General features: G+C 35.2%; 1 protein-coding gene across 2 annotated transcripts in view; it reads left to right on the top strand.

Annotated features, from left to right (window-relative positions):
- Positions 1–9,326: 9,326 nt before the first annotated feature.
- Positions 9,327–14,468, top strand: part of SLCO1B3 (solute carrier organic anion transporter family member 1B3) — a 74,154-nt gene continuing 69,012 nt past the window's right edge. The window contains exons 1-2 of one of the 2 annotated variants that reach the window (XM_049627130.1): positions 9,327–9,379; positions 10,145–10,219. The gene's annotated coding sequence lies outside the window, so the exon portion shown is untranslated. Of the gene's footprint in view, positions 9,380–10,050; positions 10,220–14,468 lie in introns of those variants that run through there. The other variant, XM_049627131.1, reaches the window with a different exon arrangement.

Below are 14,468 nucleotides of genomic sequence, written 5' to 3' on the forward strand. Positions count from 1 at the left end.
GCATGGTACACAAAACACACTTATAAAGGCCCGAGAATAAAGGAACAAGGCAATCCCAGGAGGTAAGGGCATGACTGAAATTTCTGAAGGCCTGGGGTTAGCAGTCATTGAGGAACAGGAGAATTCTGTTGCTCCAAAGACAATTTTGGGGATTGTGACTAGTCTTTGTTATGTTGTGTAAGAGAGAACAACTTGAGAATTCTCTAGGAAAGTTATAATTTCCAGAAAAAAAATAATATTTGTGCTCTGAGGTGTTAAGAATCTTTCAGAAAACAGGGTTAATTAGGATTTCTCTTTCAGAAAACCAAATGTTATACTGGTGCTATTCAAGAGGACACACATTTTTGCCATTTGAATAATATTTGAAAAATATTATTCTGAATTTGAGCCAAAGTGACCTAGAGAGAATTGAGGTAAAGAAGATTTGTAGCATATGAAATATAATAGAGGACTCTGTCATAAAGTCTTATGAATTAGCATTAATGTAGCCTGTAATCAAATAAATGCAAAAATGAAACAGTAAGATTTAATTTTGTAATTGTCTAAGATTGAACAAATATATGATTGAGGGATATAATCCATCAGAGGTGCAATATATTTGTAGGCATTGTTCTTGAGATATTCTTTTTTGGAAAGCAATTTGAAAAGTGAGTTTTGAAAAGCTTATACTCTGATTTGGTAATATTGATTCTAGGATATACACTATAGAAATAATCATAGATATATTTAAGTGTTTACATAAAAGGATATTCATTATAGCATTGTTTAAAATTAGAAAAACTCATAAAAGGTCTAGGGGAGCCTGGGTAGCTCAGTTGGCTGAGCGTCCCCCTTGATTTCAGCTCACATCCCCATGGTGGGCTCCATACTGAGCGTGGAGCCTGCTTAAGATTCTCTCTCTCCCTGTACCCCTCTCCCCAACTCACACACTCTAACAAAATAAAATTAGAAAGGCCTATTACAATAGCTACCACATAATGAGTGATTATAATGTTTCTGTGATTTGTGCTTGATCCTTGATCCTGAGATACAGCAGGAAAGTAAAGGGAGAGAAAAGAGAAGGAGAAAAAAGGAATAATATAAGAAAATAGAAATAATAGAGAATTACTTGTCCCCTATGTTTCCTAACAGCCTAATTATTTGGTATTTCAGCCCTTGAAAAGAATTAGATAAAAGGTAAAAGCCTTAGAAATGGTTTAAGTAAGATTTTGTGACACTTGTAGGAAAAGACCATTTTTCCTCTGCTCTACCTCAGTCGTGCTACAGACTGATAACCTGAAGTTATGTTGCCCAATAAGGTAGGCACTAGCTACTTAGATCTAAATTAAATAAAATAAATTCAGTTTCCTGGTCACACAAGCCACATTTGAAGTGTTCCCTTACCACACATAGTTAGTTGCTACTAGATTTGAGAGTGTACTTATAGAATATATCATCATCTGCTGCCCTGAAGACTCAACATAGATAACTGAGGAGAAATTCGACACCTTTCTGAGTATTGGAAAAATTTTAATCTATTTCACTTTTGTTACCCCATCTTGTAGCTACTTTCTGGTATTTATCATCACCTGGAACTGCTTCACAATAATACATTTAGATTTCCACTTTTCCCGCTCATCTCATTCCCTCAATTAGTCTCTTCCTAATTCATTGGACTTTCAATATATTGGCCCTTCTATTTTCTTCCTATTCATTATTACAATGATGTCCAATAAAAATACAATGAAGTATGATGATTATATAGGTATTCTGATAGACACTCTTCATTACTTTAAGGAAATTCTAATCACGGTTTGCTGAGTTTTATCATGAGTTAAAGAAGAGTTTTATCAAATGCCTTTTTTACATATTTTAAGATGATATAATTTTAGGGGTTTTTTTTTCCTCTTTATTCTATGGATGCAATGAATTACCTTGATTGACTTTAGACTTTTGAATTGACTTTTGATTGACCTTAGTGATTTAAGATTCTCAGATAACTAGAAATAAAAGAGAACCTCTTTAACCTGTAAGTACAAAAACCTACAGCTAGCATTATTCTTAATTGTGAAAGACTGAAAACTTTTCCTCTTAATATTGGGAACATGGCAGGGACCTGCTGTCACCATTTCTATTTTATAATATGATAGTCCAGAGAGAACACTGCAGGTCTTAGACAGTACAATAAGGCAGGGGGAAAGGCATCCAAATTGGAAAGGAAGAAGGGCAACTATTTTCATTTGCACACAGCATGGTAATTTACATTAAACATTTTAAGAAATATGTTTTTAAAAATCCAGTAAAACTACCAGCTGAGTTTAGTAAGATTGCAGGACATAAGTTCAATATACATATGTAAGTTTTTATACACTAGCATTAAACAATCAGAAATTGAAATTAATATAATTTATAATAGTATAAAAATAATAATGCTTAACAAACTTGACAAAATATGTGAAAGAATTGTCACTGAAAAATACAAAACTGTGCTATGAAAAATTAAAGAAAACTTAAGCAAGGGGGAGATACACCATGTTTATGGATTATATGACTTAATATTACCAAGATGCCAATTATTCCAAAATTGATCTATAGAGTCACTGCATTTTCTACCAAAATTCCACCAGAGTTTTATTCAGAAGTTAGCAAGTGTATTAAAAAATGTTTATGGGAATGTCAAGGACCTAGAATAGTCATAACATTCTTGAAAAAGAAGAACAAAGTAGGAAGACTTATATTATCTGATTTCAAGACTTGTTATGAAGCTATAACAATGAAGATAGTATGGTATTGACATAAAGATAGACATGTTGATCGATGAAAGAATAAACAGTCTAGAAATAGGCCCACACATTTATATTTAACTGATATTTTACAAAGATTCCAATCAAGTTCATAGGGAAATAATGTTTTAAACAAATGCTGCTAAATAAATTGGATAATGATGTGCAAAATAATAAGTCTTGAACCTTGCCTCATGTCCTATACCAAGAACAACTCAAAATGGAGTATAGACTTCAACATAATAGCTAACAGCTCTAGAACAAAACAAGAAAAATTTATTGACTTTGATTTTGGCAAAGATTTCTCAGAACACAAAAAGCACAAAAGGTAAAGAAAAATTGATAAATTAGAACTCATCAGGGGCACCTGGGTGGCTCAGATGGTTAAGCGTCTGACTTTGGCTCAGGTCATGATCTCAGGGTTCATGGGTTTGAGCCCTGAATTGGACTCTGTGCTGACAGCTCAGAGCCTGGAGCCTGGATTCCGTGTCTCCCTTTCCCTCTGTCCCTCCCCTGCTCTTACTAGCTCTCTCTCGCTTTCTCTGTCAGAAATAAATAAACATAAAAAAATTAAATTAGACTTCATCAAAATTTTAAGGTTCTGACTTGAAAACATTTGTAAACGTATACCCAACAAAGATCTTGTTTGTAGACATCTAAATAACTCTTACAACTTAGTAATAAGAGGACAAACATCCCAGTAAATGCTGAGTAAAAAAAAATTGAGCAGACATTTTACCAAAAGACAGAAAGAAAGAGAGAAGGATAGCAAATAAGCACATGACAAGATGCTCAACATCATTAGTCATTAGGTAAAAGCAAATTTGAAATCAGAATTACATACTACTACATATCTATTAGAAGGAATAAAATTTAAAGACTATTCATACCAACTATTAGGAGGGAGAGAAACAAAACTCTTATACATTGCTATTGGGAATGTAAAATAATACAACTATGTTAGAAATTTCCTAAAAACTTAAGTACACAACTCTCATATGACCCAGGCATTCCACCAGTAGGCATTTTTCAAGAGAATGAAAGCGTATGCCCACACAAAGGCTTATAAACAAATATTGATAACACTTAATTGTAATAGCCAACTGGAAACAACTCACATTTCTATAAACAGTTGAGTAGATAAAGAAATTGAAATAATTTGTATAATGTGAGCTAATCAGCATAGAAAGGAATGAACTGATATACACAACAATATGATTGAATTTCACAATAACGATGTTGAATGAAAGTAAGATAAAAGGTATCATTTGTGTGGGTGATAAAAGATGGTGATGGAGTGAGCTATGCAGATATCTAGAGAAGAATAGATTGGAAGAACAGCAAATACAAATACTCTGAATATGGGGTCTATATCTTAAAAGTCTTAAGGCCATTCTTTGGACTTTAAGCTGAATGGTAGGAAGCCATTGGAGGATTTGAGCAGATCAGTGTCATGATATGATCTGTTTTGACATGGTGGAATTCTGGCTGCTGTGGTGAAGTTTACATGGGAGAGTGCAGTTGGTGAATTTAAGGAGATAAGCTGAAACACGAATTGGAGAATGCCGCAATAATTCAGGACCAGAACGACAGCCATGGTGGTGGTGAGAAAGAGTCAGATTCTGGGTATATTTTGAAATTAGAACATATGTTTTGAGTAAAAGAAGAGTCAAGAATTATTCCAATAGTGTGTGTGCATGTGTGTGTACATGTGCGCATGTGTACACACAACTAAAAGGATAGAACTACAATTGACTGAGATGGGGAATATTATAGGAGTGGTTTGGGAAAGGAAGATGAGAGGAACAGCTTTAAAATTTTTTAGTATCAGAAGCCTTTATCTATGTAAAGGGAGATGGTGAGCAGGCAATGGAAAAATCTACCATAAAGTCTTGAGGAAAAATCTCAGGAATAAAGTCTTTACCAGAGGTAAAAATTTTAGAATTCTCAACATATAGAGAACATTAAAGATATGAGAATAGATGAGATCACCAAAATATAATGGTTGAATTCTGAGGCTGTCATGGAATAATTGGGAGTGACTTGTAAGACTGTCATGGAATAAGTGGGAATTGAATCCTGAGACATTCCCATTAAGAGGCCAAAGATATATAGAATATTTAGTACATGAAGTGGAAATGGAAGCCAATGAGTTAAGAGGAAAACCACAAAGGATAGTATCCTGAAAACTGTTTCCTGGAGAAGGGAATAGTCAGCTCTGAAAGATGGCTAATAGTTCAAGTCAGATAAAGACCATCACATTATAGCATTTAGGTAATTTATGACTTAGGGAAGAGTAGTTTGAGTGGAATTGGGGGTATAAACTTGATTGAGTGTACTCAGGAAAGAATGTGAGAAAAGGAATAGAAAGCAATATTATAGATAAGTCTTTTGAGAAGACTTTTTAACAGTACAAAAATAGTGCAATACCTGTAAAAGGTACAGAATCAAAAGAGGGCTTTATGAAGATGGGAGAGTGACAGGATGCTTATATGCTGATGGGAACATTTCTTTAGAGCAGGAAAATTGATATCCTTTGGAACACAAGGAGAGGAGACAATCTGGTGCACAAATGGAGAATGATCTTGGCTGCAGCATGGACAGTTCCTCAAGGCAAAATATGTGGCACTGATGCTATAGGTAGATAGATGTATTGGAAGGAGGTTTTGAGTTTTGTTCTTCATTTTTTGTCAGTGAAATAGTCACCAGCTGAAGGTAAAGATAGGAGAGGATGTTTTAGAGTTTTGAGGAGATAAATGAAGTTTAAAAAGAGTCAAAAACAAGCTGACACAAGTTAGGAAAATGCAGCATGATACCTACACAAAGGCTCATTTGAGTTTCTTAATCATAAACTTAAAGTCAACATGTTGAGGGTTTTTCTTCAACCTCATTCAGTAGCATGGATGAATTGACAGAGTAGTCTGAGAGTTGGGGTTAATCAAGGTTGTAGTTAAGCAATTAAGATGATGCAAAGGTCAATAATGACTTGAAGAGATATGGAAAAAAATTATTACCATGACCATTGAATCTAACCCAGAAATGCAGGAAAATGAGGACATGAAACCAGGAACAATGCAATCTCTGGTAGAATCAATCAGTGGTTTATAGATCCTGATTAGTGAAAGTGTTGTTGCATCTGACTATAACACAGTATATGCTGGAAAGATAGACAGTGGTAAACCAATCCTTGGAAATGATATTACGGGGGAAGTTCCAGTTTTTTGTGTAACAAGGTCTAGGATATATCCATTGGAGTAGATAGAAAAGCAAGATCATTGGAGAAGGAAAGGTTAAAAACCAAGAAGCCAGAAAATTAAAAGGATTATCTCCATGATCATTGAAATCACCAATAATTATGATAACAGTAACATTCTGAGAGATTGACTTTGAACCAGGAGCTTAAACTGTCACAGAATAAGTGGAAGTGACTGAAGGATTAGTAGATGATTCCAACAAGAAGAAGAATAAGTGATAGTGTCTTTTGATATGAAATTGAAAACTATGCCTTCTGAGAGAAGAGGGAATGAACACAGAAGGGAAGTAGCAAAGTAGAGCAAACTGAAAACCAGCCCATCTGGTATGGAGCAATATGGAGAATAGTGCAGCTCCCACTGATTACAGCAGCAGGAGAGGCAGTCTTCAGGAAAGCGCCAGGTTTAAGTTAGAGCAAGAGATGAACAACAGCAAGAAATTCAGAGAAGAGACTGAAGGTAAAGGGAATTCTATGTTTGATTAACCGTGAGTTCCAAAAGACTCAAGAAAAGGGTCTTAGTCAGACTTGGCAGAGCCATATGGGGATTAGAGAGGAGGTGATGAGACTGATCAGGAAATACCTTCCTTCTTATGGTGGTACCTATAATAACAAAGGTGATGGTCACAGTAAGAGTAATCATAATGACACAAGGGCTTTAGCATCAGTACATACAGAAATGTTGGGTTCTTTCCAGGAGTATACACCTACTGGAGCTGCCTCATGACCATTGCCAAGGGAAATGGGGTAGATAGGTGGCAGCATGTTTGCTTTGAGCTTGAAGCCTTTCTCTCAAAGCATGCCTGAGAACTCGGGCAATAAAAATTGCCAGAAGAAACTGCTAGGCACATGTCTTAGAGATGTTATTTTTACTAATTTTATGTGAATTAAGTGCTGTAAATATTTATAATACACAAACATCATACAATGAATCCTATTAGAAAGTAGATATTGAAGTATAATGTCAAGTACTGTGTAAAGCACTTTATACACATTATTTAATCCTTACTCCAAGTATTGTATTTTACAGATGAGGATATTGATGCTTAGAAATCTTAAATAACCTTAAGCTCATACTGCTAGCAAGTAGCAGAGACAAATTGGCATTGAAGTTTATCAGATTTCAAGGACTATGATATGCCATCAGAACTGTAATGATAATCTCTGAAACAAATATCACTAGAATATTTTTATAAAATTATACAATTCTCCTGACCCATGGATGTTAGCATTATATGGATCTTAAAGGAACTATTGTAACATCTTTCCTCTGACCACCTTGCTTCTCCACAAGTTGCACAAGCACGGTCTAATTAGTAATTAAACAGTCATACGGAAGGAAGAGCACAGAAGACGCTCTTTGACCTATGAAAACACTCCAGGATTTCACCAGAAGGCTTTAGTTTAGGGATTAGGACGGTTCTTAATTTGTACTATTTTACCTTCATTCCACCTTGGTAGAATGGAAATTTGAAGAGAGAATCACTACCGTAGAAGCCCCTAGACTTATTTCCACTCTGAATAATAGGGAAGTCCATAATATCCTGAAAGTATTCTCTAGGTCTGCTCTAGTGGTTCTCAAAATCTAGAGATACATAAATATTAAATGAAGTGCTTATTTAAAAAAAAAAAAAAAACTTTCGTAAATGGAATCAAAATTTCCTGTGGGGAGATTGTTGGGTGGAGGGGTGGGCCTGGACTACTATAGATTCTGACTCAACAGAGGGCTATCTGGAAAACCAGATCTTAATTTTCTTTGTCCCGTTTCTACATTTCTCAGTTCCCCTTACTTGGAAAATTGGGGGTCTCCCAACTCTTCTATCCCTCCACAATCTCTGGTTCCTCCTGTGATTCCAATGCTTCTAAAAATAAACATGGACAGAGCTAATGTATCAAATAACTGAGATACAGAATTTAAATACATATTGCTGCAGCTGTTCCAGTAATTGTCTTATAGAAGTGATTAAGGGGTAATGTTTTCATATATGCAGTCTCACATTGCTATATATGCATGTGTGTGTGTGCACGTATACACACAAGCATATATATACATATATATGTATATATACACATATACATATATATGTATATATACACATATATACATATATACACATATATATATGGTGTTCTCTAATAGCTATATATATATATATATGTGTGTGTGTGTGTGTGTGTGTGTGTATGTATGCAGTATTCATTGACACTGTATTAGAACTGTACCAAAGTATCAAGCAAAAGAGTATGTTTTATCTTAAATGCTAAAGGAACCAGTAGACACATTAAAAAACTGCCTTGAATTCTTTTCTAGTTCTAAATATCTTAGATAATCTATGTTTGTATTTTTAAAGAAAAAATATTATGCAACCAACTCAAGCAAATATAAGTTATTCTCAGAAATGAAGTTTAATAATTAAACTTTTACATAAAAATAATTTATAAATTCTGAGAAATTAATGTAATGTAGTGTAAAATCTGACATTTTTTTTCCTTTTCTGTAACACAAGTGCCTAGGTTAAGCTCTGATTGCCAAAGCATCCATTTCAAAGAGGCAGACACGTCAAAGAGGGCTATCTTAAATAAACAGCTGTCAGCCACAGAACAGATAAAGAGCCATCCCCCATCCTCCACCTTTGAGGCATCTTTGTTTTAGAGATCTTGGTTGATTTCAAAAACTGACCATTTAGGGTCACTTTTCTTTTACTTTTCCTGAGCTTTACATTTTCACTCTTATGTTTTAAATTCACCAATAAGAGTGATTTGGTAAAACCCTAGGCCTCAACCTTCACCCCCAGTAAAAGCAGAACCCCAGGCATTGCACTCTCTCTCTACCTATGACCTTGCTGTTTGCCCCCACGTGTGCTGTGTAAATCCCAGATCCTATAAGAAATAAACCTGTAGTTTTTCAAAGTTCCCTGATGCTTATTGCTGAGGAGCATCTTGAATAAAAGCAGAATCCCAGGCTTTGCGCTCTCTCCCTCTACCTATGACCTTGCTGTTTGCCCCCATGTGTGTTGTGTAAATCCCCAGTCCTATAAGAAATAAACCTGTATTTTTCCAAAGTTCCCTGATGGTTTATTGCTGAGAGGCATCTTGAAATCATAATAAAAACCACCCGAATGGGTCCAACCACAACATTGGAATTAATAGACTGAGATCACAAAATATATAACTTTTAAAATGTAGAAGTCTGGAGCAGGCTCTTAGAATAATTAATTTTCTTCTGTTTACTTAGGACAATGATCTAATAATATGGTTAATCATCACTGAACTGATAAAAAAAAAAGCCAACTCACTATTTAAAGAGAGATTTTAACAACAGATAAAGGGATGGACTCCTTGCTACTGGTGTAGGATCTAAGTCCAGGTAAGAACCTTTGAGAACCTCTAATTTCAGTGTTTCTTCTATGTGAGAAACTGCCACAGATTTCAAGGGAAAAAAATGTTTTGATGAACATGATAAATATTACATGTTTTATGCTTTGTCTTCAGCACACTTATATTTAAGCCTATAAAATTTATTAAATATGACTTCTGGAGATAGATGAGCCTCCGGTTTCTATGCTCTGAAAGTTAAAATGTAGAAAATAAGACATCATAATTTAAAAATAAATTTTGAAACCCTGTTACCATTACTTTCTAGATAAGTGAAACTTCAAGTTAAAAAAAATGGATCTCTGTTTACCTTCTCAAAATATACTACAAGGCATTTATTTTCACTGACTATATGGAATAATTAGATGTATTCCCTACTTTTTTTTATCCCATATTAACTGGATAATATAGGGTGGAGAGTTAGTTGGCAAACATAAAAAAAATGGGACATGTCTCAAAGTCACTTACCCACCTCTACGTTCCTATTTCAACTCATTTGACTCAAGGTGAGGACAAAGAAAGAAGTTTTCTAGATAATTTTGTCTCTGATCAAATGAGAAAAAAAATTTTCCCAGCATGGTTCCTGGCATAAACTAAGAATTCAATAAGTATTAGTTCCCTTCTCCAATTCAGGAAGGTGGCTACTCTTAATAGACCATTGTGACTGCAAAAGTGAGGTAGAAAATGAAGAAAATCCTTCATAAAAGGTCTAAAAAGTTAAATTTGTTTTCTCTTTTTTTCCTCCTTGGTTCCATAGGTACACAGTAGAGACTGGGTTACCTGGCTTGCACTGCTTTTTTATGATCTCTCTAACAGTAAAAGCTTGACGCAGGTAAGGAGAGGCTAGTGAGATTCTGCCCGCCACTCCAGCCCAATCAAACGAGGCAGAACTGGGCTGTTCTGTTGAAGAAAGAATGGCAGTGCTGTGTCTGAATGCCTGTGGTTCTGTCTTAGAAACATATTGTGTCCCCAAAGTGTATTTAAATGTCAATTGTTTGGGGCCCTGAGGGGAAAAAAAAAAGTGTCCAGAGAAAAGTAAGTTAAATTCTTCAATCAGGTTTAAAATGCCATGATGAAGTAAAAAGTGTGGTGGTAAGAGTCAAACCTAAATTGATACTCCAACTCCGTTATTACTTTGAGGTTACCTATTACAATTCAGTCTTTCTCAGACATGAGGGGGGAAGTCCTACATTTCCCACTTTTTTGCTATTTTTTCTTGGTATCTAGGAGAGAGGTATGGAATTGTAATCTATCTGAGAAAGTTGTAGAAATAACAGGGAAAAGTAATGACTGTGTTACAAGTTATAAGCAGCAGTGTGAGAAAGGTTTTTTTCAATTGGGAGTAACTGGGAAAATATCTAACAAGAGTGATTTGGGGCGGAATTACAATGAAAAGATGAGGAAGAACATTACAGGTTAAGAAGAAACATAGGGCAGAGCGTTCTAGGGACACTTGGTTCCATATGGCTGTAGGTGCTAATGGATGTGTTGGGAAATGAGACTAAAAACAAGGGCTGGGTTTAGTTTGTAAAGAATCTCAAATAGGAAGTGTGAATTTTATTCTGTATGATACAGGGGACCTCTGAAAGACTCTGAAGACAGATATGATAGAAATAAAATAAGAAATCATAATTTAATCAAATGCAATAAACAGGGCTAGACTGGTGATATAATGACCTTAAAGAATACTTGTTCACAGGGCTCCTGGGTGACTCAGTTGGTTAAGTGTCCAGCACTTGATTTTGGCTCAGGTCAGGATCTCAGGGTCATTGGGGAGTCTGCTTGAGATTCTCTCTGCCTCTCTTCCTCTCCCCTGCTCACTCGCTCTCTCTAAAAAAAAATTCAAGAAAAAGAAAAAAGAAAAAGAATACTTGTTCAGTAGCCAAAAAACAAAGCACAACAAACAGAACTAAAGCTATAGGGTGTATATACACCTCATAAATCATTCAAAGAGATTTTCAGTAATAGATTTAAGTGGAAAAAATGACTTCCTAACCATTTAAATTCTGGGGAAAGATACAGAAAAAGGTATTCATGAAAAATATAACAGGAAATTTATCAAAGGGCTGGTTATGACTTTGGGGTCCCTAACTACTGATTTCTTCCTCATTCTTCTCCACTTAGTAACTGAAAAGGTATAGGCATGTTGGGAGCACATGCAAAAAAAGTGGAATAACTAGGATTTACTTAGATGTACATAGACATGGGTTTTTGCATTGATGCATATGTTTACATACAGATGATAATATCTTCAGATATTTATCACTTCTACAGTTATACATTATCTATTAAATTGGCATTATATATATTCATTGTCTTTATAATATAAGGACTCAATAAATCCTGATTGAATAAATTAATAAAATACATAGTTGATCCTCATTATTCATGGATTCAGTATTTGTGAAATTGCCTTCTCACTAAAATTTATTTGTAACCCCAAAATCAATACTAATGTTCTTTATGGTCATTCATAAACTTGTCCAGAGTGGCAAAAAATCTGAGTTGTCCAAAACACATGGTCCCAGCTGAGGTCAGACAAATGTGGCTCTGCCTTCTTTTTTTAGCTATCATGTTCTAAATAAGTGTTCTTTTCACAGTTTATTTAGAGCCATAATTTTTCACTTTTGTGCATTTTTTTGATGATTTTGCTGTTTAAACAGCTCCCAAGTATAGTGCTGAAGTGTGGGCCAGTGTTCCTAAGTGCAAGAAGGATGTGATGCACATGATGGAAAGAATATATGAGTTACATAGGCATCCCTCAGGCATGAGCAAGACAGTGCTATTGGCCACAAACTTAAAATTAATGGATCAACAATATACATTAAATAAGATATCTTTATTTTTTTATATGAAATTTATTGTCAAATTGGTTTCCATACAACACCCAGTGCTCATCCCAAAAGGTGCCCTCCTCAATACCCATCACCCACCCTGCCCTCCCTCCCACCCCCCATCAACCCTCAGTTTGTTCTCAGTTTTTAACAGTCTCTTATGCTTTGGCTCTCTCCCACTCTAACCTCTTTTTTTATTTTTCTTCCCCTCCCCCATGGGTTTCTGTTACGTTTCTCAGGATCCACATAAGAGTGAAACCATATGGTATCTGTCTTTCTCTATATGGCTTATTTCACTTAGCATCACACTCTCCAATTCCATCCATGTTGCTACAAAAGGCCATATTTCATTCTTTCTCATTGCCACGTAGTATTCCATTGTGTATATAAACCACAATTTCTTTATCCATTCATCAGTTGATGGACATTTAGGCTCTTTCCATAATTTGGCTATTGAGAGTGCTGCTATAAACATTGGGGTACAAGTGCCCCTATGCATCAGTACTCCTGTATCCCTTGGATAAATTCCTAGCAGTGCTACTTCTGGGTCATAGGGTAGGTCTATTTTTAATTTTCTGAGGAAGCTCCACACTGCTTTCCAGAGCGGCTGCACCAATTTGCATTCCCATCAATAGTGCAAGAGGGTTCCCGTTTCTCCACATCCTTGCCAGCATCTATAGTCTCCTGATTTGTTCATTTTGGCCACTCGGACTGGCGTGAGGTGATATCTGAGTGTGGTTTTGATTTGTATTTCCCTGATAAGGAGCGATGTTGAACATAAATAAGATATCTTTAAACAGAAGCACACATGAAACAGGGTTATAAATTGGTTGATGAAAATGATGTGGCCAGAGATACACGGACATCTAACCCTCTGTTAGGAACAATGTTCAGGTCTTGCTGTTTGCGTCAACTTTATAGAACACAAGTACTGCAAATAATAAGAATCAACTGCACATATGACATATTTTAAATATGTTGTATAATTATAGCCCTATTAATTATCATATATCTATGCTTATGTGTGTTTCTATATATAAATATCTTAGATACATAAGTATGTATTATGCAGATATGTATAAACAAGAATACATTTTCACGAAGAATACAAGAATACATTACAGCGAAGAACTCACTGTTCCATATAAAAGAGCAAATCTAAGGAACAAGTTGACTCATTTTACTAGTCTTTAAAGTAGAGGCTTAATAAAATAAGTCAATCAGAGAAAGATACATACCATATGATTTTACTTATATGGAGAATTTAAGAAACAAAGCAAATGAGCAAAGAGAGAGAGAGAGAGAAACCCGGAAACAGATTTTTTAACTATAGAGAACAAACTGATGGTTACCAGAGGGGAGATAGGTGGGGGGAAATGGGTTAAATAGGTGATGGGGATTAAGAAGTATACTTATGACGAGCAGTGGGTGTTGTATGGAATTATTAAATCACTATGTATTACACCTGAAACTAATTATTACACTGTGCTGACTGGAATTTAAATAAAAACTCAAAAAATTAAAATTAAAATTAAAATAGAGGCTTAACAATTTACAAAATTATAATTTATCTTGCATTTTGACCTCAAAACTCATAAGAATTTATCTTACACATAAATAAAATGACATATTAAAAAAATTTTCTAGGGGCGCCTGGGTGGCTCAGTCGGTTGAGCGTCCGACTTCAGCTCAGGTCATGATCTCACGGTCTATGAGTTCGAGCCCCGTGTGGGGCTCTGTGCTGACAGCTCAGAGCCTGGAGCCTGTTTCAGATTCTGTGTGTGTGTCTCTCTCTCTGACCCTCCCCCGTTCATGCTCTATCTCTCGCTGTCTCACAAATTAATCAACGTTAAAAAAATTTTTTTTAAATTTCTAGTATGAAATATTTAGACACTAAATGTTTATCAACATGTAACTAGATATATGATGGACAATAGGATAACTACAACCATAAAGAAACTGAAAAAAGTCATTTATTAATATAAAATAGCATAAAAAGGTAGAGAGCAGTGTTGACGGTATGCCACCATTTGTGTTAAAAAAGGAAGCTATTATGTATTTAATTAAAAATGCATATCACATTTCTGGATAATATTCACTGAGAACTGGTTAAATTAGTCCTCAGAATAAGAGACTGGATGTTGGGTAGACAAGGGCTACAGAAAGATTCTTTAATGTACGTCTTTTTGATGTTTTGTACTTTCAAATACATATATTTTACATACATGCAACTGCATACATTTTACC

This window comes from Panthera uncia, chromosome B4, assembly GCF_023721935.1.
Source record: "Panthera uncia isolate 11264 chromosome B4, Puncia_PCG_1.0, whole genome shotgun sequence".
Classification (NCBI taxonomy): Eukaryota; Metazoa; Chordata; class Mammalia; order Carnivora; family Felidae; genus Panthera; species Panthera uncia.